Here is a 16044-nt window from a genome sequence, read left to right on the forward strand (position 1 = left end):
ACTCCTGTGAGATGAGTGGGTATTATTCCTATTTTACTGTTGGCAAACTGAGGCACATAGCTTAAGGTTAAACGTATCTACTAAAATTGGGTGCCCAGCTTGAGACAGCGAGGGTCTGACTTTTCAGAGTACTTAACATAATATAGCACTTACTGTGGTCAAAGCCCAGCTCCCCTTGACTTCAGTTGCAGCTCTGAATACTCAACACTTCTGCAAATCAAACTTCGGGGGCATCAACCTGGGCACCCAGAAAATGAAGAACACACAGTTAGTGACCACCTGTGAAAAGTTTGCTTTAAGTGACTTGCCTAGCACTGCATAGAAACTGTGTCGCAGAGGCAGAAATAGAATCCGGTTCTCCATGGTAGCATTCAACTGTGAAATCGCTATTTCTCTTCCTGAAATTTCCTAGTTCATTCACTGTCCACTTTCCAACTTCTGCAATCAATGATGCAAGCTTCCTACAGGAAAATAGCCAACAGCTTCCTCCACTACACGGCTGTGATTCAGTGCATACGATGGATCTGCTCTGGGGATTAATGATGCTGGGGAGGTGGTTTTGTGGGAAAATGTGATCATGTAATTTAAAGGTAATATTGTAATGCATATGCATAAACAGGCCAAATTAAATTGGCACAGGCAACCTTAATGCTGGCATTTCCAAACTTTTGAGTGCGTGACTTTGCAACCTTAATATTCCGTTAATATAGAATAATGTAGAATAATGCAATTTCCTACTGTAAAAAAAAAAAAAAAAAAGCAAACCGGGGGAAAAAACAATTCCATTATATTGACACTCATCAGCAGGGTTGCAACCTTTTGATCCATTGCACAGACATCTGCCACTTGAGCTAACGGAGTAATTTATAGTAAGAAATTATTGTCCTCTTCCATGTAGACCAGGTCTAGAGGGGAATGGGAACTTTGCCAGTGTATTTCACAGCTGTTTGCGGAGAGCAGAGGAATGGTGAAACTCGCAGATCATGGTTTCCATTCCAGGCTCTTGATGGGAATGTTTCCTAGTGAGCACAGACACTTCTGCCAATTCCCCATAAGCTTGACCTCTTCTTCCCTTGTCCCCGCTAATCTATCCTAATCATGTCTCTACCCCATCTTTGGCTTCTTGTCCCAATCCCATTCTCCTTGACTACCCAGTCCTCATGTTCTGATGCCAGTCTCCTTGCCCAGCCAGTCCCAGTTTCCTCCTCTACTCCCTAATCTGTTATTTTCTTCCCCCACCCACGGTCTCCAGTTGCTCCTCTTCTCAGAACATATTCCCTTTCCCCATTGGCTCCCAGTCCCAGTGTTTTCCTCCCCTGGCTCCTCATTCAATTTCAGTCCCCCTTCTCCCCCAACGCACTCACTTTCCTAACAGCCCCCAGTCCCAGTCTCCACCCCAGGCTCCTTGTTCCCATCTGTTCCTCTGGCCCTCCCTGCAATACCCTAGGTCTGGCTCTTCTCCCTTCTGCATTTGAATCAGATGGCTTCTTCCTTCCAGCTGCCTGGGTGCCAGTAGGGGGGACATTGAGAGTACAGGAAAGACAATCTCCTTGCTAACAGCCAGGAGCAGCCATTATAGGGAAAATACAACTTTGTCCCCGTAGCCCTGGGCTGAAGCATGCTCAGTCACTATGTCGGGGTGGTGCATGTGCATTCTGGTCAACACTAGGATTGGTAAGGGGATGGAGCATGCTCATTGAAGATGGAATCTTCAGAGAGTCAGCTATTAAACTCTAGAAAGTCTTTATTGAGCATGTACAAACTGCAATTTTTTTCCAAATGCTTGGCTAAATTTGGGCTGATTTTCAGGGGGATGCTAAAGGCACATCCCTGACACAAAGCCATTACACTGTCAGATGTCAACTCCCTACTTCAAACCATAGGGGTGCTAGAGCTTTCCAAAGAAAAAGTCACCAGGAATTTTTTTTAACATTGAGAAATCTATTTTTCCCTAGCCTTGTTTTTGGAAAAGGATGAAGTGATTTGGCTGAAAGTAAACAACAGCAACAGCTAGCTTGAGGCAGACACCAGGATGGATACTTGCAGTCTGAATGGTAAAATTTGGCAAAGTTATATTCAACTGAAAACAGGGTCTTGTAATCGGAAGTGTTGGGCAACCCTAAGCATAGCCAGAGCGAGCCTCCTCACCTATTAGTGCTAAAGCAAATATAAATATATTTTTATATTCAATAGACCCTCTGCATCTGGGTAACTGAATTTCTGTTTTATTTCCAAAATCTTCATAAATGACAGCAGGAGAAAGAAAACATATTCTTGTTCAGAAACTCTTCATTTATTGAGACCTTTCTCCACCTTCCTTTTCGGAGTCCTCCCAACTGATTTTTTTCCTGCACCCAGGATGCACTGCTCTTTTTCATAATATAGAAAAGGCCAGCATCCTCAGGAAGAATTGGTGTGAAGTTACAAGCACCACCTTGACTGAGCAATAGCCTTTAAGAAAATCATGGTTTCTATTTACTATTAGTGCACTTAACGGTCATGAAAACTACCAGATTGACAATCCTGGAGCCCAAAATTGCCTCCTTAATGCAAAAACAGTAATAGGATGGTCAGTAACAAGAGTAATCCATCTATATGACTAGTGAGCAGGTTACAAATCGGGGAAAAACTGGAACTACTGGTGCAGGAAGTCAAACTAGATATCCTAGGGATTACAGAAACAGGGTGGAATAGCTTTCATGACTGGAATACCGGTATTGAAGAGTATGTTCTGTTTAGGAGCGATGGAAATAAAGGTGAAGGTGGCAGGGTAGCATTGTACATCACTGAAGCAGTAAACTGTAAAGAAATAAAAAGCAATAGCATAGACAAAACAAAATCTGTTTGGGTCAAAAATCACTTTGGGGAAAGATTGTAAAAGAGGTCCTGTTAGGATAGTGGTAGAGGTCTGCAATAGACCCTCAGGGTCAGATTTGGCTAGAGATCGCCTCAATATTATTTGAGAGAGAAATACTTTTGGTAATTGTGTCATAATGGAAGACTTTAACTTCCCAGATGTAGAATGAAGAATAATTGCAGCTAATACTGATAGGGCGAAGTTATTCGTGGATGTGATAGACCAGGGGTTTCAGAAGTGGTGTGCCGAGTTTATTCACTCTAATTTAAGGTTTTGCGTGCCAGTAATACATTTTAACGTTTATAGAAGGTCTCTTTCTATAAGTCTATAATATATAACTAAACTATTGGTGTATGTAAAGTAAATAAGGTTTTTAAAATGTTTAAGAAGCTTAATTTAAAATTAAATTAAAATGCAGAGACCCCCGGACCAGTGGCCAGGACCCGGGCAGTGTGAGTGCAACTGAAAATCATGTGCCGCCTTTGGCACGTGTGCCATAGGTTGCCTACCCCTGTGATAGACAATAGTTTTCTTCATCAATTTGTCACCGAAACAACAAGAGGTGATGCAATTTTAGACTTGGTTTTGATAAGCAGTGAGGACATAATAGAAGAGTTGATTGTAGGAAATATCCTTGAATCAAATGATCACAAGTTTATTCAGTTTTAATTAAATGGAAGAATAATCAAAATCAGGATATCAACTATGATTTTTTTTATTTCAAAAGGGCAGAATTTGGGAAATTAAGGGAACTAGATAAAGAAGTTAACTGGATTGAAGAGCTCAAGGAGCTCTTCAGAGCAGGCTTGGAATTTGTTCTAATCAGCTATACAAAAACTATCTGAAATTTGCATCCCAAGCAAAGGAATCTTGTAGGGAAAGGTGCCAACCCAATTGGTTGAATACTCTGAAACCTGTCTCAAAAAGATTATTAGGAGTGAGCAGAGACTCTCAGGGGAGTGAAAAAAAGGGTTGGTGAGTAAAGATAGCTACATTGTGTAGGTGAATAAATGTAGAAATAAAGTGAGAATTGCTAAAGGTCAAGCTGAATTTGTTCTTGCCTAGGAAATTAAAATAAATAATAAGAGGTTTTTAGTTATATAAAGAAAAAGAGAATAAGGAAGGATGACAGCTGCTATGCAGTGAGGATGGGAAGGAGACTAAAGCTAATCTATGACCCCTGATTTTCTTCTTTGAGACAATAGCTGGGTTTTTTTATTTTTTTTATTTTTTTAGATAGGGAAGTGAAGTAGATTTAATATAGCTGGACTTCAGTAAAGCATTTGACATGGGAAATTATTAGTTAAATTAGGGAAGGTGGAGATCAGTACAAGAATTGTAAGGTGGCTAAGGAACTGGTGAAAAGGGAAAAGGCAATGTATTGTGCTGAAAGGTGAATTATTGCACTGGAGGGAGGTTACTAATGAAGTTCCTCAAGGATCAGTCTACAGACCAATCTTGTTCCATATTTTTATCAATGACCTTGGCACAAAAAGTAGGAGTGTGCTAGTAAAATATGATGATGATACAACATTGGGAGGCATCATCAATACAGAGAAGGATCAGAATACTATACAGGAAGATCTGAATGATCTTGACGACAGGAGTCACAGAAATGGCATGAAATTCAATAGTACGAAGAGCAAGGTCATGTAGTTTGGGGCTAATAAGAACATTTGCTACAAGTTCGGGGATCATCATCTGGACGACAGAGGAGAAGAGAGAGAGCTGAGTTGTGAGTGAATCATAGGATGACTATGGCCCACCAGTGTGATGCAGCTGTGAAAAAGGCTAATGCAATCCTAGGATGCATAGGCAAGGTATTTCCAGTAGAGACAGAGAAGTATTAATGCCATTTTACAAAGCACTGGTGAAACCTCATTTGGAATACTGTGTACAAATCTGGTCACCCATGACCAAGAATGATTAATTTAAACTGGAACAGGTGCAAAGAAGAGCTACTCAGATGATCAGGAGAATCAGGGCCACTGAGAGCGGGTTCGGGCCCCGGTGAAAAAAATGTTTTCAGGGTCCCCCTGCAAGGGTGGACCGGCTAAACAGGGCCAACAAGAGGGAGGGGAAGCCGGGGAAGCCAGGTCCTGGGCCCCCTTCCGGACTGCCGAGCCCCGGTAATTTGTACCGGCTTCCCCCCTGCTCTCGTCGGCCCTGGGAGAATGGAGGGCCTATCTTATGAGAGCAGACTGTAAGAGCTTGGATTTTTTAGTTTAGCAAAAAGAAGGCTGAGAGGTGATAGGATTGCGCTCTATAAATACATTGGGGTAAATACCAGGGAGGGTGAAGACTATTAAGGTAAAGGACAATGCTGGCACAAGAATAAATGGATATAAACAGGCCATGAACAAATTCAGGCTGGAAATTAAAAGAGGGTTTCTAACCGTTAGAGGGATTAAGTTCTGAAACAGCCTCCCAATAGCAGTTGTGGGAGCAAGCAACTTAATTTGTTTTAAGGAGAGAAATGAGCAAGTTTATGAGTGCAATTATATGACAGGGTTGCTTGTGATGGCAGGAGGCAGGGATCAACAACCCTGGGGCTCAATTCCAGTTTGTCTTATGTTCCTAAAGTTCATGCTTCTGAGTTTTAGCCAGCCACCTGCAAGAGCCAGAAAGAGATTTTTTTTCCCCCTGTGTGGGTGAAACCTCTGTCCTTCCTCTTCTATGCCAGTGACACACAATAATTGAGTCTCCCGTGGGTTGTAAACCTTTGGTCTCATTTCAGTTGTTGGGTTTAGTGTATGGGTGCTGAGTGGTGGTGGTAGTGGGATATACAGGAGGTCAGCTTAAAGGTTCCCTTCTGGGATGGGTGCAGCTGGAGCCTGGGAGGGCCAGAACTCTGAGGTGGCACAGAACATTCTCTTTCCCAGCCAGCCAGCCGAGCACCTGATTCTTGCTCACGTGCTCAGTGTCTAACTGACAGCCATAAATGGCATCAGGAAGGAATTATCCCCCAGATCAGACTAGTGGTAAGATTGGGGGGTTTTCACCTTCCTCTGCAGCGTGTCGATGCGGGTCACTTGACAGGATTATCCGAGTATATCTCACTGAATCATTTCTGTGCCATTGTGGGAGCCACTGGTGCTCCTTCATCCCTCCTATTCTCTACCTGTGGTACATGAAAGTCTAGCCTCCTGTGGGCTGTAATATTTAGGTCTAATTTCAGTTGTTGGGTTTTGTGCTGGGTGATGTTGGTGGTCTGTGATGTACTGGGGGTCAGACTAGATGATCTGGTGGTCTCTTCTGGCCTTAAACTCTATGAGTGTATGATTGCACAAATTTTGTTCCTGACCGAAAGGAATCATTTATAGAGATGAAAATGCAATTCAGTGCATGGCCTCTTCCATCTTTGGACTCCCTACTTAAATTACCAATTTAGAGGCCTTCTCTTGTGTCCAATGAAGTCAATGGCAAAGCTCCATTTATTAAAGTTAATATGCTTTTTCATAAAAGGGTGGCTGGGGTGGGGAGGAGAGCGAGTTGTTTGCACTGGTAATTAACTCTACTTTATTGTTTCAAGAACAGGAATCTGGGCTGAATGATTCCCTGCAGCCACCTAACAAATCATAAGTCACATTGATTATTCTTTACCGTGACTTGGATTTGATTTGATCCTTAGGTTTTCAAACCCAATTCTACACACTGTGGGGAAAAAAATCCATTTTCCTCTGAAGGCAATTTCTCTTGAACTGCTTTTTTCCTCACAGAAGTCCTCCTGCTGAAGGATTGGATTGTTTCTCTGCCTCCCTCTCTCCCCCTGCCCCCAGCCTCTCCACATCTCTCAGGAGGCTGCCTTTTAATTATGTTGTTACTTGTTTTCAGTTCCCTTTTATTATTTCTTTAAATGTTATTGTTTACGCTTTGAATTGATCACCCCTGTACGGACTGAAGCTGAGCATTTGTGTGGCACTGCGTGAATTTCTCCTGCTGTTGCCCTCAGGATATTCACTGGGAACATGGTGTTTCAACTGATAGAGATTCTCATGATAAAAAGAACTTACAACAAAGGACAAATTAATATCTTTGCACAGATCAATGGCACTATCAGCTGCACTTTCCCTTTTTTTCTCACTTCCAGCTTCCATTCACTTAGAAAGTAGATTTTAATTTATTTGAACAGACTAATATAGAAAGCTCATTGTCATACAGAGTAGCAAAACCAGAACAAATGTGGCTTCATTGCTATTGTTCCTTTGTACATATCTCAGAGCCATAATGGCGTGCTTAAGCCAAATGGTACTATTTTAGTCCCAGTACAGTATTTTTTCCTCCTGCAAAGAAACATCTTTTACTGTTCAGTTAAAAGAAAATTGATACTCTCAGACACACTGTATTGTATGTTTATTCCTTTCAACATTTTTTACCACTTTGTGCTCACAGAATTCTCAAAGCAAGACATTTCCTTGCATCCTTTATTTGATACTAATTTTAGTTGCTGTTCTTGTTTTGAATCCTGTAGAATTTTAAAGGATATGTAAACATTCTATTCTGAATGGAAGAGAAGATTGGGAGGAATATACATGCACAGAAATACTGCATTAAGACTGAAACAGTCACTGATGGTAATGTCTCCTGCTGCCTCCTTCACTTCTGGGCATGCCTCTCCTTTCAATACAGAGATCTTCTGGAGCTTGATGTGCATGGAATCCCCTTTTCTCTTCAGCATAAGCTTTCAGCAGGTGGTGATCTGCTGCAGCTTATTCATTACTTCTTTAGCTCTGAAAATGACTTTGCACGAAATCCTGACCCCGCTGAAGACAATGGCAAAACTCTCATGGACTTCAACAGCACCAGGATTTCACCCTTCATTAGTCAGTGTTAAGGTATCTTCTCGTGAAACCAGTGATAACTCTGGTTATGCAAAATCATGGTATAGCACACATAGGCATTGGTTTTATGCCACACAGTATATATCAGCAGCATACTACTACAAGATTTGCTGAATTAGAGATGTGTGTGTGTGTGTGTGAGAGAGAGAGAAAAAAAATAGGTCATTTAGTTCATCCCTCTACTAATGCAGTGTTGTGCACTACACCACAGTATATTTCCTTTGTCTAGTCTTGTTTTGAATGTCAAGCATCACTACTTCCCTTGGGAGACTATTCCACAGTCTATTAGATCCCCATTGTTAGGAAGTTTTCCCTGATGTTCAGTCCAAATGCTCATTTCGAGTCTCTGCTGATCCCTGTACTCAACTAGTTCTGCATCTTTTCAAGGTATTTGCTGCACTAAAATACCTTTCAAAGTCAATAAAATACAGGTCCCCGAGTGATCTTTTTAATGCTGTGAGATTTGATTTTTTTTAAGTAAATGAGAAAAATTTAAGTTAAAGAGAAACTGGCATTCATTCTTAAACTCAGAAGTGGGAAATTATTTTGGAACAGTCATTTGAGTGATAGAAAAGAAGGCCAGCTAAGGAAGAATGTACATTACAAGTTTAAGGTAAGGTTCTGCTCCTTCGTTAATCATTACTAAGTCTTTTCTTTTTCTGAAATGGAAAGCCTAAACTTTTGAATAAAATAATCTTAGTCTCCATAAATGAGAATATGTATGGAACAAGTGGCCCCAGTTTTGCAGTCCTTACTCAGCTGGAGCTCTTACTCCTTTGAGTACGCCCACTAGACCTGATTCTCCACTCTGTTACACTTCTTTTATGGCAGTGCAACTCCATTGTTGCTGAGTAGACCATCAAGTCTGCCAACTTGAATGGGATTGTTGTGTGAGCAAGTGTTCATCCACACAAAAATAGATTACACAACTGGACCCAGTGTAGACAGTTGAGAAACTGACTGTATTGTTAACAAGAAAGTAAAGAATCCATATTATAATCCCAGTCTGACCTAGGAGCAGACTGTGTTTGAGTGCTATGAGGATGTACAAATGAAGAAAGATAATAACCTTGTAGTATATGGAGACCCAAAACATAGAACTTAGCTTCTCTTCTGTTACAGGTTCACATACACAACAAACCAGCTCCATATTGGAAAAACTTCCTCACATAGCCCTCTGCCCGCCACTCAGCTGGAGCACGCTCAGTAGATCCTTAAGGCTTCTAATAGTAAATATTCGCTATATTCTAACCGTAAAAGTATTTGCACATTAGCCACCAGGTAGCAATAAGGATAACAAATTCCTGCAGCATTACAGACATGCTTCTTCCTCTAACCCTATCCTGCTGCCTCCAGTCACACACAGGGCTAGAAACAACTGTAGTCCTTATTCCTGGGGAAGCACAAAGATTATGGGTCTGGCTATCGCCACGGGTAGCATCAGCTATTCTTAAGCAAGCTTGGAGGAGGCTGGGCTGTGGTGCCATTCCAACTCCACAATGGCTAGCCATGCTCTGAGAGATCCGAGCCTGCACCTATGAACGCATGGTACCGCAACTGTGGTCTTTGGGAGCTCCAAAAAGTTCAATACTCCTGGTGCTGCTCTTTGGGCAGTGCAATACCAGGCAACTTCCAATGAAGGGTGGTGCCTTGAAGACACACTTTATCCCTAGAACATTCGCTGTTAACTCTGCATTAGCTGAATTCAAACTTTTTTCTGGCAGCAGCAGCAGCCTCTATTTAAAATGGACTTGTTATTTTCAAATGGCTCCTTCATGTGCAGTGTAAAGGGTGTGTAGTCCCATGGACTTGCTCACCTCTGTCTGTAACATTGCTTTGTCATGGTACACACTATAATCACTGCTGCAGTTCTACTAACATTGAGAAAAGTGAGCAAGACAGCGTCCCTTTCAAATGCCTTGAGGTTATAATAAAAATTCCAATACATTTAAAAGGTTTTGATGAAATGTTATAATAATTACACTGTAATTAGTTACAGTCACTCACTGGTCCAAATTCTGTTCTCTGATAAACTGGTACGCCTTGTTTCAACTCCCTAATGGGATGTGTGTGTTTTCATATATGGCAGTATATTTCCTATTGCTTTAATCTAGTTCAGTTTTAAAAATGTGTCAAGCACCATCACTTCCCCCAGGAGAACTTTCCTCAGTCTATTACATACCATTGTTGGGAAGATGCATCGGTGTATCTGAGAGCACCACTAGACCAATCATCTTTGAGAAGCTGTTAGAATAATCTTTAGCAGCTCTTTAAAAAAAATTAATAATAGATGATTATAAGAATGTTATTTATATCTATAATAATGATCATAAGAATGATCATTATTATAGAACTAAATAATATTCAAGTTTACCGTCTTTAATCACTGATTCTGAGAATAAAGTTTTTTCTCTAGTAAATTGCCGTTCAATTCCTTTTTAAACTTTCCAACATCTGTGCCCAATGAATATAATTAGTTAAGTGAGTAGACAGTCCTCTGATAAAGTCTGACTGATTTTATCCCATGTTTGTGATAAACTCACATTATACTTCACTTCGAGTCCCCTGTCTTTGCATTTGGCTGGCATTATATTTTTGGATTTATAATAAAAACATTGAAGAAACGTTGACATTCTCCAACAATGAAATCACTCCCTCCCCATCTTGGTTCATGAAGGCTAATGGAAAGGAGTCCAAAGTGGAGCTGGATTAATTAGTAGTATTATTTTTGTGAATACTAAATTTGCCAAAACATTCACTGTGGGAGGCACCCAAACTATTTGCAGATTCGGGTCAAATCCACTATTAGTTTCAGCTGGAAAAAAATGGATTTTTTTTTTTTTTTTTTTTTAGTACAAATGGTTCATTTTGACATTTTATTTCAAAATTATGTTTTGACTTTGTTTTGAAATAGAGTTTAGTTTTGTAATTTAGCTATTTTTTTTATATAAAATTGGGTGACAAACACAAAAAAATATTCACTTTGGGTCGAACAAAAAGTTTTGTTCGAGACAAAGTGAAACTTTTTCAGTTTGTTTTTGTTTGTTTTGTTTTTTGGCAAGAAAAATAATAATAAAAAAAAATCCTTCAATTTCAGTTTGAATCAAACCAAATTTTTGTTGGTTTGATTCCTGACTCCAAAAATCAATTATTTGCTCTGCTCTAGTCCAAAGCACAAATTCTGACACAAAGTGCCCCCTACGCTGCTAGTACCTCATAGTGTGAAACCTACCAAAACTCAAGCAGAACAGACTTGGCATTAGTCCCCATGAGCTACTGACTTGCCCCCCACAGATGCAGGCAGTTTGGCCTACCCCTACAATCATGAGCACCAGTTTTCAGAATGCACATTGAACATGGCTGTGGTGATCCAAACCTTTCTGTCTATAATTAGAAGGGAGGCCTTGCTTCTGGAGCTAATAAGTTGCTTCACTGGGAAGATCTTTTCATGTTTCCAAGGAAATGCCTACCAATGGCTGGAGAGGGACTGGTGTAATTTTCATATGAATGGCCCTATGCCCGAGCCTTAAACATACTCTACATTATAGATTCATAGATTATAGGACTCGAGAGGTCATCGAGTCCAGTCCCCTGCCCTCATGGCAGGACCAAATACTGTCTAGACCATCCCTGATAGACATTTATCTAACCTACTCTTAAATATCTCCAGAGACGGAGATTCCACAACCTCCCTAGGCAATTTGTTCCAGTTTTTAACCACCCTGACAGTTAGGAACTTTTTCCTAATGTCCAACCTAGACCTCCCTTGCTGCAGTTTAAACCCATTGTTTCTGGTTCTATCCTTAGAGGCTAAGGTGAACAAGTTCTCTCCCTCCTCCTTATGACACCCTTTTAGATACCTGAAAACTGCTATCATGTCCCCTCTCAGTCTTCTCTTTTCCAAACTAAACAAACCCAGTTCTTTCAGCCTTCCTTCATAGGTCATGTTCTCAAGACCTTTAATCATTCTTGTTGCTCTTCTTTGGACCCTTTCCAATTTCTCCACATCTTTTTTAAAATGCGGCGCCCAGAACTGGACACAATACTCCAGCTGAGGCCTAACCAGAGCAGAGTAGAGTGGAAGAATGACTTCTCGTGTCTTGCTCACAACACACCTGTTAATGCATCCCAGAATCATGTTTGCTTTTTTTGCAACAGCATCACACTGTTGACTCATATTTAGCTTGTGGTCCACTATAACCCCTAGATCCCTTTCTGCCGTACTCCTTCCTAGACAGTCTTTTCCCATTCTGTATGTGTGAAATTGATTTTTCCTTCCTAAGTGGAGCACTTTGCATTTGTCTTTGTTAAACTTCATCCTGTTTACCTCAACCCATTTCTCCAATTTGTCCAGATCATTTTGAATTATGACCCTGTCCTCCAAAGTAGTTGCAATCCCTCCCAGTTTGGTATCATCCGCAAACTTAATAAGCGTACTTTCTATGCCAATATCTAAGTCGTTGATGAAGATATTGAACAGAGCCGGTCCCAAAACAGACCCCTGCGGAACCCCACTCGTTACGCCTTTCCAGCAGGATTGGGAACCATTAATAACCACTCTCTGAGTACGGTTATCCAGCCAGTTATGCACCCACCTTATAGTAGCCCCATCTAATTTGTATTTCCCTAGTTTATCGATAAGAATATCATGCGAGACCGTATCAAATACCTTACTAAAGTCTAGGTATACCACATCCACCGCTTCACCCTTATCCACAAGGCTCGTTATCCTATCAAAGAAAGCTATCAGATTGGTTTGACATGATTTGTTCTTCACAAATCCATGCTGGCTGTTCCCTATCACCTTACCACCTTCCAAGTGTTTGCAGATGATTTCCTTAATTACTTGCTCCATTATCTTCCCTGGCACAGAAGTTAAACTAACTGGTCTGTAGTTACCTGGGTTGTTTTTATTTCCCTTTTTATAGATGGGCACTATATTTGCCCTTTTCCAGTCTTCTGGAATCTCTCCCGTCTCCCATGACTTTCCAAAGATAATAGCTAGAGGCTCAGATACCTCCTCTATTAGCTCCTTGAGTATTCTAGGATGCATTTCATCAGGCCCGGGTGACTTGCAGGCATCTAACTTTTCTAAGTGATTTTTAACTTGTTCTTTTTTTATTTTATCCGCTAAACCCACCCCCTTCCCATTAGCATTCACTATGTTAGGCATTCCTTCAGACTTCTCGGTGAAGACCGAAACAAAGAAGTCATTAAGCATCTCTGCCATTTCCAAGTTTCCTGTTACTGTTTCTCCCTCTTCACTAAGCAGTGGGCCTACCCTGTCTTTGGTCTTCCTCTTGCTTCTAATGTATTGATAAAAAGTCTTCTTGTTTCATTTTATTCCCGTAGCTAGTTTGAGCTCATTTTGTGCCTTTGCCTTTCTAATCTTGCCCCTGCATTCCTGTGTTGTTTGCCTATATTCATCCTTTGTAATCTGTCCTAGTTTCCATTTTTTATATGACTCCTTTTTATTTTTTAGATCGTGCAAGATCTCGTGGTTAAGCCAAGGTGGTCTTTTGCCACATTTTCTATCTTTCCTAACCAGCGGAATAGCTTGCTTTTGGGCCCTTAATAGTGTCCCTTTGAAAAACTGCCAACTCTCCTCAGTTGTTTTTCCCCTCAGTCTTGATTCCCATGGGACCTTACCTATCAGCTCTCCGAGCTTCCCAAAATCTGCCTTCCTGAAATCCATTGTCTCTATTTTGCTGTTCTCCCTTCTACCATTCCTTAGAATTGCAAACTCTATGATTTCATGATCACTTTCACCCAGGCTGCCTTCTACTTTCACATTCTCAACGAGTTCCTCTCTATTTGTTAAAATCAAGTCTAGAACAGCTTCCCCCCTAGTAGCTTTTTCAACCTTCTGAAATAAAAAGTTGTCTCCAATGCAGTCCAAGAATTTGTTGGATAGTCTGTGCCCCGCTGTGTTATTTTCCCAACATATATCCGGATAGTTGAAGTCCCCCATCACCACCAAATCTTGGGCTTTGGATGATTTTGTTAGTTGCTTGAAAAAAGCCTCATCCACCTCTTCCACCTGGTTAGGTGGCCTGTAGTAGACTCCTAGCATGACATCTCCCTTGTTTTTTGCCCCTTTAAGCCTAACCCAGAGACTCTCAACACTTCCGTCTCCTATGTCCATCTCTACCTCAGTCCAAGTGTGTACATTTTTAATATATAAGGCAACACCTCCTCCCTTTTTCCCCTGTCTATCCTTCCTGAGCAAGCTGTACCCATCCACACCAACATTCCAATCATGTGTATTATCCCACCAAGTTTCAGTGATGCCAACAATGTCATAGTTGTATTTATTTATTAGCACTTCCAGTTCTTCCTGCTTATTCCCCATACTTCTCGCATTTGTATATAGGCATCTAAGATACTGGTTTGATCTTTCCTCCCAGTTTTGTCCTGACTCTCCTTTCTCTCTGCCAATATAGCCCACACTCCCTCTCGTTTCCGACCCATCTCCCCGGTCTCCATGTTCCCCACTTACCTGTGGGCTTTGCTCACCTGTCCCCGTCGAACCTAGTTTAAAGCCCTCCTCACTAGGTTAGCCAGTCTGTGTCCGAATAGGGTCTTTCCTCTCCTCGAAAGGTGAACGCCATCTCTGCCTAGCAGTCCTTCCTCGAATAGCATCCCGTTTTTTATTGCAAGAACTGGTGACAGAGTATAGCTGTTGGTTTCATCCTCTGTATTCCAACCTATCTTATGGTCCAGCGTGGCCCCACCTCACTATAATAAAATGTGTAACAACACAAATCATGTGGTAATGAATATTTGTGTAATAAATACCCAGAGCTGGAAGTCCGATCTCTCGTAATGAGGGAAAAAAACAGTACTAAGGAGATTCCATGTTGCCTCCAGCTGGGCAATTAGGTTTCCTAAAGTAAAATATGTGACCTTTCTGATTGCTGGCATTTTCCAGACTGTAACCAGAAGGGATTCTTAAGATAACATGTACAATCTCTAGATCTGCGCTCTCCAAAGAATTAGCTTAAAAGGAATGAAAAGTAATGATTTAATGTCAACAAAGAGGAAGAATGGTCCAGTAGTTGGGGCACCAATCTAGGACTTGGGAAAGAGGGATTAATTTCTCTGCTCCTTCACAGACATCCACTGTGACCTTGAGCATGTCATGTAGCCTTTCCAGGTATGTCTACACTCTAGCTGGGAGGGAGCCTCCCAGCAGGGTAGATAGATTTGTACTAATGGGGCTTGAGATAGCATGACTCAGGCTCCTGAGGCACAACGTGCACACAGCTATTTTTAGCATGCTCTGAGTCCCACTAGCACAAGTCTGTTTACCCAGGCTGGGAGGCTTGTAAACATATCCTCTGTGCCTCAGTGACACATCTGTAAAATGGGCACTTCCCTACCTCACACTGGTGTTGTGAAGCTAAATACATTCAAGATTGTGAGGCAACCAGATAATATGATGATTGGGGAGCAGGCCATTGAAGTACCTAAAATAGATATAGCCAAAACCAAATATCTGTTTGCACTTAATTACTTATTTAATTGCATTTTGCAAATTTTATGTTTGTTGCAATGTATTGAAAAACAATAAGGTTTTAAATGTAGACTGGGTAATTGCTGCATAACTTATACAATATCTTATTTACATAACTAATTCACTTGAATCTTGCATTTTAATTAACCCACAATCAGTGTTTCAATGAAATTTTAACTTAGTGTACAAAATTGAAAAAGTTGTCAAACGTTGCACTTATTCATACAACTATGAGTTTCATTGTCTATTCAGTAAGATTAAGGACTATGCAATTAAGATTAATTTAATCCATGAATTCACCAAGCAGTGTATAAACCCTTGTCTTTGCCTGCTAAATTGTATTTCAAACAGAAACATGAAAATATCACCAAAATAAAGGCTAGATTAATACATTGTGCTAACACAAAATAATAATTTTTGCTCACAGTATTTTTTTCTAATAAATACAGTTGCAGAATAAAAAAATAGGGGGAAAAAGTTGAAGGAAAATCTGTTGGAGTTCCCCACCCTTAAAAAAAAAAAAAAAAAAGCTCTTCATTCTAACACTGAAAATGTGCATAGTGGTGGCAAAAATCTAGTTCTTGACATGTTTATTGTGTGAACATCAACCATTTAAAATCTTCTGAAATATTGAGATTAATTCCAGCCTAAAAAGTAATTATTTCAGTCTCAAATACTCTGTTAATTTAAGACATGGGAATAGGCAGTGGTAGGTTATTGGAGTTTGTCTGTTTGTTTTTGTTTTGTTTTCTGTTCAAATAGAAATAAAGCTGATTTAGATTTTTCTAAACCTATAAGAACTACATTACTCTGCAGATAAATCAAAAATT

General features: G+C 40.6%; 1 long non-coding RNA gene across 1 annotated transcript in view; it reads right to left on the bottom strand.

The window, feature by feature from the left end:
• The window catches only part of LOC128832114 (uncharacterized), a 211923-nt gene that overhangs the window by 55249 nt on the left and 140630 nt on the right, over positions 1-16044 (bottom strand). The window contains exon 2 of the long non-coding RNA XR_008443901.1: positions 154-238. This is a non-coding gene — a long non-coding RNA (uncharacterized LOC128832114). The remainder of the gene's footprint in view (positions 1-153; positions 239-16044) is intronic.

The sequence above is a fragment of the Malaclemys terrapin genome, chromosome 2 (genome assembly GCF_027887155.1).
Source record: "Malaclemys terrapin pileata isolate rMalTer1 chromosome 2, rMalTer1.hap1, whole genome shotgun sequence".
Lineage (NCBI taxonomy): Eukaryota > Metazoa > Chordata > Testudines > Emydidae > Malaclemys > Malaclemys terrapin.